Source organism: Bidens hawaiensis, unplaced genomic scaffold (assembly GCF_021521415.1).
Source record: "Bidens hawaiensis isolate Kalapana, Puna unplaced genomic scaffold, B.hawaiensis_p1.1 tig00005084_1, whole genome shotgun sequence".
NCBI classification, from domain to species: domain Eukaryota; kingdom Viridiplantae; phylum Streptophyta; class Magnoliopsida; order Asterales; family Asteraceae; genus Bidens; species Bidens hawaiensis.
This window is the reverse complement of record NW_027491325.1, coordinates 1,575,910-1,594,982: the sequence shown is the minus strand read 5'-3', so window position 1 is coordinate 1,594,982 and position 19,073 is coordinate 1,575,910. Positions and strand designations below refer to the sequence as shown.

The window sequence follows — 19,073 nt, the reverse complement described above, 5'->3', positions numbered from 1 at the left end:
GTTCATCAGGCGAAGTTGTAGTTCTTCTGGCGAAGTTATCATTATTCAGGCGAAGTTGCCGTCACTGAAATTAGGGTTTTGGCGAAGATATAAGGATTAGCGAAGTTAACCACAACTTCGCTTACCTCATAAGTTCGCCTTAGCGAAGTTACGAACAGGCGAAGTTGACTTTGGGCGAAGTTGACTTCTCGGCGAAGTTAAAAAAAAAAAAAAAAAAAAAAAAAAAAAAAAAAAAAAAAAAAAAAAAAAAGAGTCTGGAACGCTCGCTTACACGAAAATTTGCCCAAGCCATTTTTATCAGTCGGGAAGTCTTCAGAAAAAGTTTGGCAAAAATAAAATTTTTTTTTTTTTTTTTTTTCGACAAAATTTCCCGGAAATTTAAAAAAAAAAAAAAAAAATAGTCTTCAAGAAGGATGTCATCAATCAACATCTCAGACTTAGTCAAAATGGAAGTCGAAGCGGGATCTGCTACAAAGGCCCCAAGATTGCTGAAAGTAACCGATTTTGTGGCGTGGAAGGATAGGTTCATTCAGTATATTAAATACCAGGATGCAAAGATGTGGGTGTGCATCCAGGATGGATATATTCCACCGTCAATGGAACACGAAGGTCGGGATGTGGTAAAGAAGTACAGCCAGATGGAGGAAGAAGAGAAAAAGATGTATGAGGCCGAGAGCAAGGCCCATGCTGCAATTACTATGGCTCTTCCTCAAGAGATTCTCCATACATTCAGGAAGTACACTTCTGCACGAGAGCTTTGGGATGCTCTTGAGAATAGATTCGAAGGGAACGCTGGTATTCGTGCCTCGAAGATTAAGCTATTAAAGACCCAGTTCTCTGTCTTCAAGTATTTGAAGAACGAATCGCTCGATGATATTATCACTCGATATTATCATCTAATGACGGAGCTGAACAACTATTCTATTGCTTACAGAGAGGAGGAAATAGTTGAGAAACTTCTCGATGCTCTCCCACCGAAGTGGGAAATGTACACTGTTCTAATGAGGGAAGACAAAGACTTTCCTAATTATGACTTGGAGACAGCAGTAAACAAGCTCAGAACCTTTGAGCTTAATATGGTTCGTAAAGAGACGCCAATGGATCAGGTTCAAGACCCTGGTATGTATGGTGCCAAAGTTAACTCAGGCTCAAGTTCGAAGCCTGAATCTGCTGCTTACTACTCCAAAGGAGAGTCAGGTTCTAACTCTTCTCATGAAGGGAATATGTCAGTAAACATGAACGGTGATGTTTGCTTTGTTGCTGGAGGATCAAGTGCTTCAAAACCTCAAGCATCCAAGAGTAGTTTCTCTCCCAGTGCTTCAAGCAATAACTACTCTAAGATGCCAATGAGTGTCAAATCTGCTGAAGAGCAGTTTGCACTCTATGCTTCGTTTATTGCTTCATATGAAAACTATATTCAAGGAAAGGTTGTTGATCCAGCGATGCTGGATGAAGACTATGATCAAATAGATGCTGATGATATGGAAGAGATGGATTTACAATGGCAGATGGCTATGATAGTAAGGAGAGTGAAGAGGTTTATGAGGAAGACGGGGAGAAAGTTTGTTGGTGGCAGGCCAGGGTTCGACAAGTCTAAAGTGAGGTGCTATAATTGTCAACAAAATGGGCACTTTGCTAAAGACTGCAGAATCGAGAGAGTTGAACGTGGTCAAGGCCGGTCTGCACAGCACACTGAGGTTAATAAAGAAATCAATGCCATGATGTCCAGAGAAGCAGGTGAATACAACTGGAACCTGCATTCGAATGAAACTGGTGAGCAGGCAAACATGGCTAAGGTAGAGAATGAAGAATGTGAGAAGATTACTGGAGAAGAGAAAGCTACTGGAAAAGAAGCAGCTTTCATGGCAGATAACAAGGATCAACTCTCCGAGGTAAGTACTAAGCCTATTTGTAATAAATGTGAGCAATTGTCTGAGCAACTTGCTACCATAACTGATCAGTATGTTCGTTTAGATGCTGATTTTAAAACTCTTAAAGAAGATCACCATTTTATGAAAGCAAGAGAAAACAGTTATAAAGTTAAAATAAAAGCATGTGAAAAAGACGTTAAAAGCTTAAAAACAAAACTTGCTGAGAAAATCGAAGTAATTGATCTAAGTTATGAGGTTTTAGAAGAAAAAACTAAACTTATTGCTGATCGAGAAAAGCAGATTGCTGACCACCAGGTGAAAGTGGTGGAACTGAACCGCAAACTTGAGCAGTTCAGAAATTCCTCAGCTATTCTTGATCATCTCGTTAGTGATCAAGGTACCTCTGCGAAGAGGGGAGGAATTGGTTATCACGAGGTTCCACCACCTTTTAACCACAATTATACTTTTAATCCTAGTGTTCAGAAATCTGTTGATTTCGAAGTTCCTCAGACAGCTCCAATCAAGGTTACAAGTAAAGAACCAAGCGTTAGTAGTGGCGAAATGAGTTCGCCTGTTTCAAGTGTGAAAGTCTCTATTTCAAGTCCAGTCTCACCTGATTCGGGTAAATCATCCGAGTCGGGTAAGACAAAAGAGAAGGTAGTGTTACCCACTAGTGGAGAAAAAGTTAAATCAACTAAAATGAGTACTCCACTCAACCCATATGTCCCACCTTTTGTGAGACGTACGGTTGGTAATACTGCCTCCACATCTAAAACATCTGCTGAAAAGAAAGCTGAACATAGGTGTTGTTTTAGATGTAATCAAACAGGGCACCTTGTTGCTGATTGCCCTCTGAAGCAACGCATCAGAGAGGTGAGGCCCTCGAAAACTGAGACTAAGGTTTTTGGTAATCGTTTAAATGTTCAAAATGAAAACCATTCAAATTTGAGAGATAATACAGGTTTTCAAAGAAACACATCTCGTTTTTACACTACTAATAACCAAACCAAATGCTATAATTCTTTTGTGTCTCTTAATGTGCGTCGTTTTGGTTGGCCTCACTATCAGTCTCCAAGGAGGTATCCTGTTAGGACTTGTGGAAATTTTTCTAATGCTAACTTTGGTCAGCCAAGGTGTGTGAGTTCGGTTGAGAAGGTTAATCGACCCAAGACCAAGAGGTCTTGGGTCCCCAAATTTTAATAATCTCTTTTATTTGTGCAGGAACAGTTGAACAGGGTTTCCAATAATCTTTGGGTTGTGGACAGTGGCTGTTCCCGGCACGTGACTGGTAACAAAAATTTGTTACAAGATTTAAAACCTGTTCAAGGAGCGAGAGTCAGTTTTGCCGGTGAGAGTGGAGGCAAAATAACAGGAAGGGATACGGTAACTAACGGGAAGATGACGTTAGAAAATATGAACTTTGTTGAAGAGCTGAAGCTCAATCACGAGTAACCATGTTTTTTTTGTGTTTATTTAAAAAAAAAAAAAAAAAAAAAAAAAAAAAAAAAAAAAAAAAAAACGTCACTATTGCTTAAAATTAGTCGGTTACCTCAGTTTGATGGACATATTCTCGGATATGTTTTGGTCCTCGTTCCTACTTGTAGAGAATGAGGGTCGCCATTAACCAGATGACTGAAAGTGACCGGGGCGGTTATGATGTGTTTTCTTTCTGTCGCTGAAAATTAGTCGTTCATACTTAGTTACAAGGACACATACTAGTATTTTTTTTTTAAGTTATTTACATGCTTACAACCTGTCTCTTTATGTCATAATACAGCTAAACACGGATCTATGTGACAGTCACATAGTTAGTATGATTCCTGTTAGGATCTTTTCTAAAACGTGCTAGTCCTTAACTAGACTGAAATTTGATCCCTTATACTTTAAATTTTTTTTAGATAGTTTTATGTTTTTTTTTACTGATTACTATTGGTTGAGGTTGAGCATAGGAACGTAATAGATACCTTGAAGGAGTTCTTGGCATCTCAGGGGGAGATAAGCTATAGAGGCGATGAACTGAGGACTAAAAGAAGAAAAACTGAGGACTAAAAGAAGAAATGATCAAGACGATGATCCCAATGCACCGGAAGGTGCAGGTGGTGAGTTGCCAAGAACTACTATAGCTCTTGGGGCTTCCACAGCTGAGGGGGAGTCTGCGGCTCGTGATGATGTGGTTGCTGTTGGTGATGATGTGGATGTGTTTGAAAATGTTGAGAGTGTTGATGATGTGATAGATCCACTGAAAGAGATAGACGATGTGCTGTTTGATTAAGATGTGCTGCCAAATGATATTATTGAAAGGAACTCGACGTGATTGATATGTGTTTGAGCAAGATGTATTGAAGAGTCTGAAATGGTGGTATGTAGACTGCCAGACTGCTGAAGCCGTGCTGGAAGACGAAGACGAACAAGAAAGTGCTGAGGGTTTGTGATCCGATGCATCTTGTTAACTTATCGAAAGCTGATCTGAAAGTACTCAACGAGAAGAAGATCTTCTACATTCCTGCTTGGAAGGATCAAGCTAGGAAATATCAACGGGTAGTGTCGGTATGTGTGAGAGAAGGGGCGCACGCGTAGAGTTGCAGATTACAAGACTCGAGATTTGAAGATCAAGATATGAAGCTACTGCCAAGGGGGAGTCTGTTGGTACATGTTTGTCAGTAGTTCATAGTCTAGAAATTGTAATCGAGTCTGTATTGTAATTGTGTATTTGATTATGTTTTAGATTGTGTAACTAGCGAAGTTGTCAACAAGTTCGCTCAGGCGAACTTGTTGAACAAGCGAAGTTGTCAACAAGTTCGCTCAGGCGAACTTGTTGAATATGCGAAGTTACAGACAACTTCGCCTGTGGCGAAGTTGTCGAGTATATAAACTGTTTCAGCCGAAACAGTTTGAAGTTAAGCAGTTTAGGGTTTCAGTCAAGTGTTTGAGTTTAAGCAAACGTGTTTACGAGTTCAAGAGTCTGTAATAGTGACTTCGAGTCACGTGTTTGGTTATTAATATAACGTGTTTGATTCTTTGCTCGTGTGATTCTATCTCTACACTCGTAACTACCTGCGCAGGGATTCCGCACCTGCGTTGTTAGCGATATCCCGTGTACGATCCCGGGTAGTGTCGGTTTGTGTGAGAGAAGGGGCGCACGCGTGAAAGTGCAAGATTACAAGACTCAGAGATCAAGATATGAAGCTACTGCCAAGGGGGAGTCTGTTGGTACATGTTTGTCAGTAGTTCATAGTCTAGTATTTGTTATCGAGTCTGTAATATAGTTAATGGTTTGTTCATGTTTTGTTTTGTAAACTAGCGAAGTTATCAGCAAGTTCGCTATGGCGAACTTGCTGATTTAGCGAGGTTACTGACAACTTCGCCAGTGGCGAAGTTGTCGTGTTTAAATAGAACGTTTCAGCAGAGAACGTGAGTTAGGGTTTTTGTTTATGCTTGTTTTCGTTCTGTTCTCTGTAACAGTGACTTACTGTCACGTGTTTAGTTATTCAATATAACGTGTTTACCTTATAGCTCGTGTTCATTGTTCGTGTATTCAATCTCTACAATATCTACACTCGTACCTATATACGCAGGGATTCCGCACCTGCGTTGTTAGAGATTTCCCGTGTACGATCCGCGTCCAGGAACCTACATGCAAATATAATAAAAGGAAAATAAAGCAGAATGTCAAAATTTTCCCTTAAGATCGGTATTACTACACGCAGATAAGGTTCCATTTCCAAAATAAAAAGATAAAAAATAAGTTGAAGTTGCATAAAATCTTAACTCTCAATTTGAATAATCCCGTATTATCGCGCGGAGAAAATCCAAGATTTCATACGAAACACCAAGAAAATAAAGCAGAATACCTAAATACTAACCCTCAGGTCGGATAATCTTATCGCGCAGGAGAGGATCAAATATTTGAATAAAAATAAAGTTGAATTTCTTTGCAAAATAAAATAAAAACAAAGCAGAATTTCTTCAAAAATGAAAACATGCACACACAGTAATCATTTTGACTTTTGACTTTTCTTTAAATCAGATATAGTATCAATCTTTCAAGATGTAATACCACTAGGTTTGGCATTCATTATCTTTATATCTTATCAGTTCCTATATAGTCTGTCGAGCCTATCTTTGCATATCATATTGCTGGCCTTACGGTAATTTTTAATCTAGTTTATCCATGTACTAGATCAAACCTGTCAATGTACTATCATTTTCCCTTTTTGCTTCAAAACTCATTTTGAGGAGCATTTTTCAATGTTTTTGAAATTTTTCAATATTTGAATGTTTTTGGAGTTTTTCAAATTTCTCTGTACAAACTGAAAACACAATATTTTTGGATTTTATATTTTCTCCCCCTAAAAACAACAAAAATTGAAACAAAACAAGAAAGAAAATGATTTACCCAAGCTTTTGAATATCTTGTAAAGTTTTTAAACCATTTATACCCAGCAGATATTGAAAACGTGTTTTGTCAAATGCTTTGTATAAAGATCAGCCTTTTGAAAATCCGTGTGAATTTTATCAATTGATATTATTTTCTTTTCAAAACAATCACTTATGAAGTGATAACGGATTTCAATATGTTTGGTTTTCGAATGGTGAACCGGATTTTTGGTGATTGAAATTGCAGCAGAATTATCAATATAAATGAGAGTAGTAAGAAACTTCAAACCGTAATCCCGCAAGTGTTTCTGGATCTAGAGAACCTGTGAGCAGCAACTCGAGGCCGCTACATACTCCGCTTCGGCTGTTGAAGTTGAGACCGTTTTTTGCTTCATACACTGCCAGGAAACAAGCCGGTTTCCTAAAAATTGACAACCCACTGATGTAGACTTGAAGTTGATTTTGCATCCTCCATAGTCCGAATCAGTAAAAGCGGTGAGATCGAACTTATCATCTTTGGGGTACCATAACCCGATGTCTGGATTTCCCCTCAGATAATGTAAGATGTGCTTTACTGCCGCCAGTTGAGTCACTCGGGGACTCGATTGGTACCTAGCACACAAACAAACAGCAAACATAATATCAGGTCGCGATGCAGTCAAATACATGAGAGAACCAATCATAGCACGTATAGGGTTGGATCAACGATATCCTCCAATTCATCCGGTGATAAATTGTGACCCACAGGAAGAGGAGTCGAAGGGATTTTGCCGTCAGATATCTTGAATCGGCTCAAGACATCGTTCACATATTTTGTCTGATGGATTAAAATCCCGGAATCAGACTGGTGAACTTGCAATCCTAAGAAAAAGTTCATCTCTCCCATCGAGCTCATCTCGAATTTGGTTTGCATCGTTTTTTCAAAATCTTTACACAAGTTGTCGCTTGTCGAACCAAAGATTATGTCGTCCACATAGATTTGGACGAGGAGCAAATCATCACCCACTATAAAATAATGTACAATCCACAGTCCCTCTTGTGAATCCACTCTCTACCAAATGGTCCGCCAACGTGCTGTACCAGGCTCTCGGGGCCTGATGTAAACCATAAAGAGCCTTGTTTAACCGATAAACACGCTCGAGAAAATCTGGATCCTCGAAACCGGGAGGCTGCTTCATGTATACTTCTTCATGAATAGCTCCGTTTAAGAATGCCGATTTCACATCCATTTGATAAACCTTAAAATTCTTATAGGCTGCATAGGCAAGAAAGATACGTATAGCCTCCAGTCGTGCCACCGGAGCATATACTTAAGTATAATCTATGCCTTCTTGTTGATTATATCCAAGTACGACCAATCGTGCCTTGTTTCTCACGATTACCCCGCAGTCGTCCTTTTTGCACTTAAAGACCCATTTAGTTGGAATCGCCTTATTTACGCGATCGGGTTTATCTATTAAGTCCCATACACCCAGTCGTATAAACTGTTGCAGCTCCTCCCGCATAACTTCAACCCAAGATGGTTCCTTGAGTGCCATTGCGACACTAGTCGGTTCTATCTGTGATAGAAAGCAGGTGTATTGTGCGATACTAAGGATACCCGAAGAGTGCAAATCCGCATAAGCACAAACTATCGAATCCTCGGTAGGAGATACATTACAATCAACTTGATCATCACATACATTAGCTAATTGGTGTCTTGTGCGAACCCCATCGTTCACATCACCAATTATTTGTTCCTGCGGATGACTCGAATGAATCCTTAAGATAGGATTGGCAGGGACAGATACATTATTACCCAAATTGGTAATATTTTCCGTCGCTGAATCGAAAGAGACAGACGGTGAATCATCACTACTTAGAATTGGCTCAGTTGTCTTTGGAGCTTCATCTAACATAACAGACGATGAATCCACAAACTCAGCATCATCGGAAGATTCAAAAACTTCGTTCGACGATTCTGACACATTAGAAGAGTCATTTACATTAACTGAAGAACACCTTGGATTCGGAAAACATTGTTCCTCCAAATAAGATCTAATGAGATCTTCAGGGACTTCTTCGACCATTAAAGTAAACGAATTAAATAAACCGTCGTAATCAAACATCCAGTCGGGACCAGTAGAAGTTGGCGAAGTAGAATAACTTTGGCAATCAACGTGATACCATTCTTCCACACAACCTGAAGAAATATTGAATATCCGCTTCTTAAGAGAGTTGTATCCCAAGAAATAACCCTCAAAAGCTTTCTCATCGAATTTTCCAGCATCTTTCTTCAAAACAGTACAAGGACACCCAAATGGCTCCAAATACTTTAAGTTCGGCTTACGATTATTTAGAAGCTCGTAACTCGTCTTCTTGAGCTTCTTTACAGTTAGTATGCGATTCAGTGTGTAGCATGCGGTATTCACAGCTTCGTTCCAGAATTGAACAGGTAGCTTTGAATCAGCGAGCATTGTTCTTGCAGCTTCAATCAGCATACGATTCTTTCTTTCAGATACACCATTTTGTTGAGGAACATAAGGTGCACTGAATTCCTGATGAATTCCTTTCTGAATGCAAAAGAAATCCAATACATTATTCCTGAATTCAGTTCCGTTGTCACTACGAATTCGTCTCACTTTCAGTTTATAAAGTGATTCGATCTTTGTGATAAGATTCTGAATTAAGACAGGAGTATGATCATTCGATCCCATAAATAACACCCATGAGTAACGTGAGAAATCATCCGTCACTACCAAACAGTAAAAATCTCCAGCAATACTGGCACGGTTCACCGGACTGAAGAGATCCATATGAAGTTGTTCCAGAGGAGTAACGATCGTGTTTAGTGACTTGCTTGGATGTGATTTCTTCTTTTGTTTCCCCTTCTTACACGCGACACAGTGATCATTGAACTTGAAGTGATTGAGGGACACACCATCCACTAACTCGTTTGCCATAAGAAAATTCATCTTTCGTAAGTGAATGTGTTCCATACGTCGATGCCAAAGAATAGAATCTTTTTCAGTAGCTTTTGATACGAAGCTAGTAGCTGAGGGTGAAACTGGTACATCAAAACTCATGTCAAGTATATAAATATCATTTGATCGAGGTGATCGCATGACAACCATGTTTTCATGAATCGTGTATCCAGGTTGAAGGATGACACATTCCTTGTTAGTGAAAATAGTGGTGAATTTCTTATCACAAATCTGTGACACGCTCAACAGATTATGATCCACCTTTTCACAATAATTAACTTTTTCAAATGTCACTTTCCCGTTTGAAACTTCTCCCTCCTTCGTAATCATTCCACCATGGTTACCAGCAAACGCAACATAACCCCCTTGAATATCTTTGACGTTATTCAGAAGATCTAGGTTGCCGGTGATATGCCGAGAACATCCACTATCCAATATCCATTTGTAATTGGACACGGACCTAGATGTGCCCTACACAAATAAGTAAAATGATTAGTTCAAAAAAGCAGCCTAAGCCTCAGTCTTGGGCTCTCCCTTTGAGACTTTCGGAGAATATGATAACTTAACACTTGAATTCGGTAATTGAGAATAAGTGACACGTTTCTTGTTTTTCTTCTTTAAGTAGCCATCACATATTCTACCCGAATCAGTGTTTGAACAAATAGGTTGAGCACGGTCAACACATTTGTTTGATAAATTATCCGAATCAATCCGAATAACTTTCTTCGGATTAACATTCAAATACATTATAACACACTCATCAACTTGATTTTCATTTATGTTTGGAAACAAATCAGTCTTTCGAGTTAATGGACTTTTGATATCATCTATCTTTGTTTTACAATTTTTGGAGACATGTCCCGGTTCACCACACTTGAAACATAATCGAGAGTCCAAAGATTTTGATGATGAAGCACAGGTAGTCTTAGATAGCAAAGATTGACGAATATCATTTTTGGGTTTCTCAAACGTTACCGACTTCGGAACTTCATGTTTTAAACCCTTTTTGTTTTTATAAAATTCAAGATTTGTAGAATTAAAAGAATTTTCCAATCCTGAAGATTTGACAAATTTAATGTGTTTGAAAACATTATTTTGAGATTTCACTTGAACATTAGCAGATTTTGATTAAAAGAATTTTTATTCAAGTTCGGTAACTTTTGAAGTATCATCTTGATATACACTTTTAATCATTTCAGGTTTAAGAAGGTTCAAAGGAACTTCCTTGTCTGAGAACACTTTTGATAATCCCTTTAATTTAAAAATCTTTCCACTTGAAGATTTCGGTTTAGGATTAATGAATCTCATTAACTCCTTATCAGACACCGAAGGTTTGTCTGATTGAGATACATTAGATGTTACCTTAGAAATTACCTTAGGAATTTCTGAAGGGTTTGACGAAACACCCGAAGGCTTTGAACCATACACTTCTTGTTCAAAATCTTTGGGTTCACACAGAATGTGATTGTTAACAGGTATATCTTTGTTTTTGACAATCTCATTTGGTTCAGTCAACTCCTCGATTTAACCATCCAATTCATTTTTGGTAAAAACATTTTTACTTTTGACATGAATTGGTTCACGAGTAGTTTCAGTTGTATCAACATTTTTAGATTTAACAGTAGGCATATCTGAACATTTTTCCACATCGGGAATGCTACTGTAATCATGCTTAAAAGGAGGTGGAATTTCAACATATCCCAAACCTTGTTTTCCATTTTTCTTATGTGAATGGTTAACTTCGATTATTTCATTCATAAGAAATAAAGAATTTCTGAATTTTCCAAGCTTATTTTTAAGTTCCATTACTTCATTTTCGAGATTGGAAATACAAGTTCGGAGTCGAAGAATCTCCTTAAAATTTTGATCAACTTCGATGATCTTACACTGAACCTTAGCTTTAAGATCATAATTGCTTTCAGACAGTTTTTGAATTTTAAAAGTTGATTGCTCTAGCAATTTTGTTTTCTGTTTGTAGCATTCATTGATCATAAAGTGATCTTTTGTGAAAGTATTGTTTTTATTTAAGGCTGTTTCAAGTTTGGTTTTAAATACAACACATTCAGCACAATCAATCACTTCAGTTAAAGATTCAGATACATTAGTTTGAGGTTGAACACATACCTCATCAATCTTAGCCATGCATGCATAAGATTCAACTTGATCAGGGATTGATTTAGTTTGAGAAGACAGGCTTGGATCAGTATCTGTCTCAGAATCAGATGAATCAGTTCCCTCAGATAATTTCTCTACTGGTTCAACAATTGCCACATTTGCTTGATTTCCCAACAAACGTTGAGACCAGTCAACAACTTCATTAACCACCAGAGCTTGAGTAGCAGGAGACTTATCTAGTTCACCTCCAGATACAGTCGTTATACTCTTATCCCCACCAAATGAATTCTTTCCTGAAAATCTTTCTGAATTGCGTAGCCCAGAATATTCTTTTCTTGGCTTATCACATTCCTTGGCAAAATGGCCAAAGTCCCCGCAATTGTAACATTTCACCTTCAGTTTATCAAATCCGACCCTTTTATTCAAAGCAGGAAGATCTTTCCCAGTACGCTGCATGAATCTCTTTACCTTTCTAACGATCATAGCCATGTTCCACTTGAGATCCATTAATTCAAGATCATCCGGGTCAATTTGATCATAATCTTCATCTGTTAATTCACTAGTAGAAATCTTGCTTCCAACAAGCTGTTCATATGAAGTCATGAAAGCACATAAGAATGCAAACTGTTGTTCAGCCTCTTGAAGATTTACTTTAGGCAAGCTTGATGATGGAGCACTTGTGTTTGCATTAGTTCCATTTGCCATAAAGCATACATTAGGAGAACAGTTTACACTAGGAATTTCTTCTTGAGATTGAGCAAAGAAAGCATTGATTGGTACAGAACTTGAAGAATGATTAGCTGGCAAGGCACCTCCATAGAGTGAAGGGTTTTGAGTTGAAGATTGCTGATTTTGATTTTCTTTCAACGAGTTTTGACATTTAATATCAAATTCCCTTTCTTCAATCTTGTTGATGAATTGCACAGCTGTGAGCTCGGTGTTTCTAAAGAAATCGTTTTCTTTCAACACAAACAGAAAATTTGAATATGAAGGAGGTAAGGCATTCTTCAGTGTATCAATCTTATCTGTTTCAGTTGGCTCAAGATTGACACTTGACATCTCCACAATCAAATGACTAAATCGGTTAATCATCTCTTCAACTGTCTCATTTTCATCAAAATAAAATTTCTAAATTTAAATTTTACGAGCGTCTTCTTACTTTCAATTGTGTTCCTCAAACTTCTTGTTTTCAAAGTTGTGAACAAAGAAGCACAAATCTTAATTATACTGTATTGATGAAAAATTTGTTCTGGTAATGCCATAGTAAGAGTTGAGTAGGCTTAAGTTTCACTCTCAAAATCTTTCAATTCTTGAGTTTCATACTCTTTGAATTCCTTTGGTGTCCATCCCATGTTGTCACTACCTACCAAAGGTGCTGCATACACGTCGTCTAGAAAACGCACACTACTTGGATGCACGGATCCCAAGTGAGCACGGAACCTCGGTTCCCAGCGAGCAAAATCTGACAATTTCAACAATTTGGGACATTTGTTGTGACTTCCAATTTCATTATCCATGGTTAGCATCTGCTGCAGTAATACATTCTGAGAGGCTAATGCATAGTAAGACATGTTTTGCGAAGTCATGATGGAACACTAGTTAAACTTCAAGGTTCAATTTTGTCAATTCTACAAAGTATATTGTTTACTGTTCACACGAATGGAGATTGTAACGAATAACAGAGTTACTTTAACGAATGTGTGATATTCGTTAAATGAGAATTACTTTAACGAATAGGTGATATTCGTTAAAGATTTTCATGAGTGAATGACTTAACGAATGGATCAATCTTCGTTAAGCGAATGAGATATAACGAATGTGTTTGAAACGAAAGCGAATGGGTTTAACGAATGAGCTGTTTACTTTAGCGAATGGGCAGTTAAGTATGAACGAATGGCGAGTTAGATTTTAACGAATCAGTCTTCATCATAACGAATGAGTGTTCAAATCTTCATCTAGTTTGAAAACCAATTCAAACACAAATCCGTCCAAATCAAGCTTAAAACACCCTAAACCTTTATCAAACCGTCCCTAAACCAAATCCGAACCTCATTGAACTCGTCCAAACTCACAAACAAACCAAAACAAACCTCAATTCATACTGTCAATCGCTCAATTCAAACTCAGTTTCAATTTAATTCTCAATTAGACTTCAATTCCAATCAATTCATTATGAATTGACTTCAATACACAATGAATTATACAATTAACAAGAGAATCATCATAGATCAGATCACAAGCTCTGATACCACTTACAAAACCGTTTAACTCCTTCTGTGCATACTTAAGTGTAAGCGACGAGCCGGTTTAACTCCAAGCACTTGTCACATTTCATGTACTAACATTATTGTGGTGTCAAAATCTGGTGATCATCTCACTCAACATGTGTTGTTGACAAACTCTTTTATTTTCTACGTATATGCAGGTTATCATGTAAATAGAAGATTGAAGTTTGGATATTTAGTCAAGTCTATAGAATTTAATGAAGACAAACATAATTTAAATTTATTATATTTGATTCGTTTGTTATATTTGGATATTGTGTGTACATTTGAAATAAAATAATTAAACATATATCGTCATTTATATTCATGATAGTATCTTCGAGCTGTGAGCAATCGGGACGCACCCTAGCATTTCCGCCTTAGGTTGGGGTGTGACATCAGTACCATAGGTAAGACTGAACAGTGTTTCAGAATTACTGGTCTTTTTATGGGTTTTATGAGCTCGAAGAACGTGCGGATGCTCATTTACCCATCCCGTTCGTTTTGTGCCCAATCGTGCTTTGATTCCGTCTCTAATACTTCTGTTTGCTCGTTCGACTTGCCCATTGGCTTGCAGATGAGCGGCTGAGGTGAAGATCTGAGTAATGTGCAGCTCAGTCAACCAGTCTTGCAAGCCCTTGTCCGCGAACTGTGTTCCATTGTCACTCACTATGGTTTGTGGATGACCAAAACGACAAATGATGAATTCCCAAATGAATTTTTTGACGTTCGCAGCTGTAATAGATGCTAGAGGCTTGACTTCCATCCATTTCGTTAAGTAATCAGTGACAATGATCATGAATTTAACACGCCTAGGAGCCTCGGGAAATAAAAGAAGCATTGGATTTATAAAAGACTTTGTTAATTTAAAAGGGATTTTTAAGGATAAAAGAATTTTTTTAACTTGGTTTATAAAAGATCTATTTAAATAACTTGTTAAGATATTAATTTACAAGATACGGGTTATAAACATAAATGCAACATTTATTAGTTTACAAGGGATTATATATAATAATTTATAAGTTTGGTATCGCCAAGCCCCTATTTGGCCAATTTGCGGCACCCTACTGGTAGTATTGTTTTGTTTTGTTTTTGTTTCGGCCTGTAATGAACGTAATGAAAACTTACCGAATGTGAATTTTGTTTTGTTCTTTTTTTTATTATTTTGTTTTAGTTACGGTATTGTGCCGGACATGACAGAAACCGACCGAATTCGCTAGACCGAGTTTTGTTTTAGTTCTACTGTAACAAAGCCGAACAAATGATGATTTTTGTTATTTTAGTTCCGGTACCGTAAAGAACATGACGAAAACTGACAAAATTCGCGTAGACTCAACCGCCTCAATGCCTGGGATCGATAGCGGTCAGGTTTTATCAATGATCGAGTTTTTCCGATCGACGCCACGCCATTGGTCCACCCCAATTTTTATAATTTTCTTTTGTTTTAATTCCTATACAATAACGCACGTAACCAAAACCGATCCAAATTTTATTTTTTTTATAATTAATGTAGGGTTTTAACAACATGCTCACCGCAATGCGCCGGAAAAAGCAATAGTTTATAGCAATGACGGATAAAATATAGAAAAAAAAAGGTTTGATAGATCATTAATGAATGGTCCCACCTTTTGTCTACTAAAGAGCTCGTTAAGCCATTAACAAACGCCTCATAACGCCGCCTTCTTAACGCCTTGACGTGGTGTAGTCGGCGTTAAGATGTGACAACAACCAGCCTGATACAATATTTGCCTTTGATACTATTTATTTCTTGTTAGTGACTTACTTCTATGGATATCATACAAATTAATTTACTTTTATAATTATTTCTCTTTTATTTTCAATTTTAGATCTGTTTTTATTTTGCTATTCACCGCTGACCATTATATTCTGCATACTTTTGTGTTCTGTTCTACGTCATGTTACTAATATATCCGAAAGGGCTACAAGAGCTGTTAGAATACTTGATAATATCAGGACTTCACATTTTGGTATCAATTCATTGAATTATTAAATTATGTATTTGCTTCAAATACTGTTCTTTCTATCATTTATTGATTTTATATACTAAAAAAGTGATAACCAGTTATATAAAAAAAACGTTAATTTGTAAAATTTATATTGAAACGGAAACCAAATTCGTGAAAAAAAATACTTGAATTAAGATTAACTCATAAATCAAAATAAACCATAAACGGTATATTGTATTTTTACGAATACTTAAAAGGGAAAAAGCCAAAACTGGCTAAAACTCTCAAGAAATAAAATTAGAAGTACTGAAGTCTAAAAAAGAAGAAGAAATAAGAGAAATTAAAAGATTAAAAATCACAGCATAATGTACGTATCACATAAACATAAAACCAAATAAATAAAAAGTCAGTGAAAATATTTTTTTTATAATTAATGTAGAGTTAATTCATTAAATTATGTATTTACTTCAAATATTTTCTTACAAAAGGATTTACTGATTTTCTATACTAAACAAACTAACCAAATAAATAAACGGTAAATCGGGTCTACGACACGTTAAGCAAAAAATTAGTAGCTTGAACTTGGACTCCAGATTCGAATCTTGTTTCTGTCAAGGGACTCCTGTTCTTCTTCCATCACCAGAATCCACGATTCCAATTCCATTATCAAATTCCGTGGTTGTCGTCGTCTGTTTCTATTTCTTCGTCTTTGTCAACTCACAATTTATTAATATTAGCTGTCTCACCACTATAAATATTAAATACCCATTTCACACTCACCAATCCCAATTCCTATCAATCAACCATGGTTGAAAAATCCGGATCTCCGGCCACCCTTAAATCCAATCTCCGGTACAACTCACCCTTAACCCAGGTGGGTCTCATCGGGCTGGTCTGCTTCTGCTGTCCGGGGATGTTCAACGCCTTGTCCGGCATGGGCGGCGGCGGCCAGGTGGACCACACCGCCGCCAACAACGCCAACACCGCCCTCTACACCACCTTCGCCGTCTTCGGCATCCTCGGCGGCGGCATCTACAACATCCTCGGCCCCCGCCTCACCCTCTTCGCCGGCTGCTCCACCTACATCCTCTACGCCGGATCCTTCCTCTACTACAACCACTACCACCACCAGACCTTCGCCATCGTCGCCGGCGCCGTCCTCGGCATCGGCGCCGGACTCCTCTGGGCCGGCCAAGGCGCCATCATGACGTCATACCCTCCCACCCACCGCAAAGGGACGTATATCTCCATGTTCTGGAGCATTTTCAATATGGGCGGTGTCATCGGTGGGCTGATTCCGTTCGCCATGAATTATAACCGGCAGACCGCCGTGACCGTCAATGACGGGACGTATATCGGGTTTATGGCGTTTATGACCGTCGGCACGATAACGTCCTTGACGATTTTGCACCCGAGTAAAGTCATCCGCAACGATGGAACCCGGTGTACTAACGTTAAGTATTCTAATGTGGGCACTGAAGTAATAGAGATCGCTAAATTATTCGCCAACTGGAAGATGTTGTTAATCGCACCCGCGGCATGGGGCAGTAATTTTTTTTATACTTACCAGTTTAACAATGTGAATGGGGCTTTGTTTAATTTGAGGACCAGAGGGTTGAACAATGTGTTTTATTGGGGGGCTCAGATGTTCGGGTCGGTTATGATCGGGCATATTATGGATTTTAGTTTTAAGAGTCGGAGGACGAGGGGTTTGGCGGGGATTATGGTGGTGGGGGTGCTCGGGACGGGGATTTGGATTGGGGGGCTGTTGAATCAGAGAGGGTATGATTATGATGATGTGGTTGTGAACAAGAGTGTTAAGCTTCTTGATTTTAAGAACTCTGGGAGTGATTTTGCGGGGCCGTTTGTACTGTATTTTAGTTACGGGTTGTTGGATGCGATGTTTCAGAGTATGATTTATTGGGTTATTGGTGCTTTGGCTGATGATTCTGTTATTCTTAGCAGGTAAGTGACCACATGTTTTGTGTTTTGAGTTTATAAAAAGGTGATACTAAAGAGACGCCGCACACCAAAAGTGTGTGGCCATGTTATGCGGCCTGTATGATAAGGCGAAAAATGTCATACAGTTAGATCACATGTGAAAAATGGTCATATAGGTTGATTGAGGTGGCTTAACCAAACTTACCACCCGTGTGAATCATATGACAGCCAAAAATTGGCTGTGCAACTCAAATCATGCCGGCCGTTATAAGATCTATGTGACCATGTTTCGGTTATCATACGCCCTTATATGACATCATACGACACGTATGACACGCCAGTGATACTTGAATACTGTGTCAATAGTCTTTTCTGAACTTAGTTTACAAATTATTACACAAAAATGATAATCTTGTATTATTTTCTTTTAATATTTAATTTAATTGTTTTTGGGTGTTTTAGATATGTTGGATTTTACAAGGGGATACAGAGTGCTGGAGCGGCAGTTGCATGGCAGATTGACACACATAAAGTGCCATACATGACTCAGTTGGTAGTGAATTGGGTGCTTACCACCATAAGTTATCCTTTGTTGGCTCTTTTAGTCATAAAAGGTGTAAAAGATGAAAATAATGTTGCAGAAGATGATGAGCAAACCCCTTCTGGGTTCCCAAAACAACCTAATAACGAGTCTATGAACACAACTTAAAACAAGATCATGAAAAGTTGGATACTGTTAAAAGTGTTTCTTTTTTTTTTATTTTGAAGTTGTAAATGTTGTCCAAGCAGCATTGTTGTTTGAAGTTGTAGATTGTGTTGGGAAGCCAAATATATATTTGTTTCTTGAATTTTTATTAGGCACATTGAGGGATGTTAAAATAGATAACTGAGTGTGTCGATATAACAACCCTTTATTAATGTTACTTTTGTGATTCAGGAACTTTAAAAGTTACGACCAAAAAGGTTGCCTAGGTAGATTGATTTTGTAGGGTCATGTTAACCGTTTTGCCAAGATGTTAAAGTTTGTTTATGTTGCTTTGTTAATTTGTTATTATGGTGATTCTTGGCCCACAAAGACGGAGAAGACACCCACTCAACTTTAACGGTTTAAACCATTGGTATTTTTTTATTTTATTTTAATCAGGATTAGGATTTTGTGAGAATTATTTAGAAATTGAAAATAAAATAATAAAAAAACTCCTTTGAAAAAGAAAATTAAAGAAAAATAAAATATATTGTAAACAAAAAAAAGAATAGAAAAACTAAAAAAAAAAATTAAAAAAATCAGAACGTTTGTCTAAGATTTCCGGTTTTCAAAAATAAAATAATAAAAAAACTCCTTTTGTAGCCTTTGGATTTTTTTTATCATGTACAGATATGTATATTAGTATTTAATCTTCACTTACGTAATGTACACATAAAAAAAATAAAATAAATAAAATTATAAAACAAAATGAACGCAAAAATTAAAAAAAAAGTAAAAAAAAACCAAAACATTTATCTAGCATCCCGATTTCAAAAAAAAGTCTCGGTTTAGCTATTGGGTTTTTCTTTATTATGAACACATATTTATGT

General features: G+C 37.5%; 1 pseudogene across 1 annotated transcript; it reads left to right on the top strand.

The window, feature by feature from the left end:
* Positions 1-16,362: 16,362 nt before the first annotated feature.
* LOC143628918 (UNC93-like protein 1 pseudogene) lies at positions 16,363-18,207 on the top strand (annotated as a pseudogene). Its single transcript, XR_013152839.1, has 2 exons — positions 16,363-17,522; positions 17,961-18,207. The product of XR_013152839.1 is annotated as an UNC93-like protein 1 pseudogene (transcript).
* The last annotated feature ends 866 nt before the right edge of the window (positions 18,208-19,073 follow it).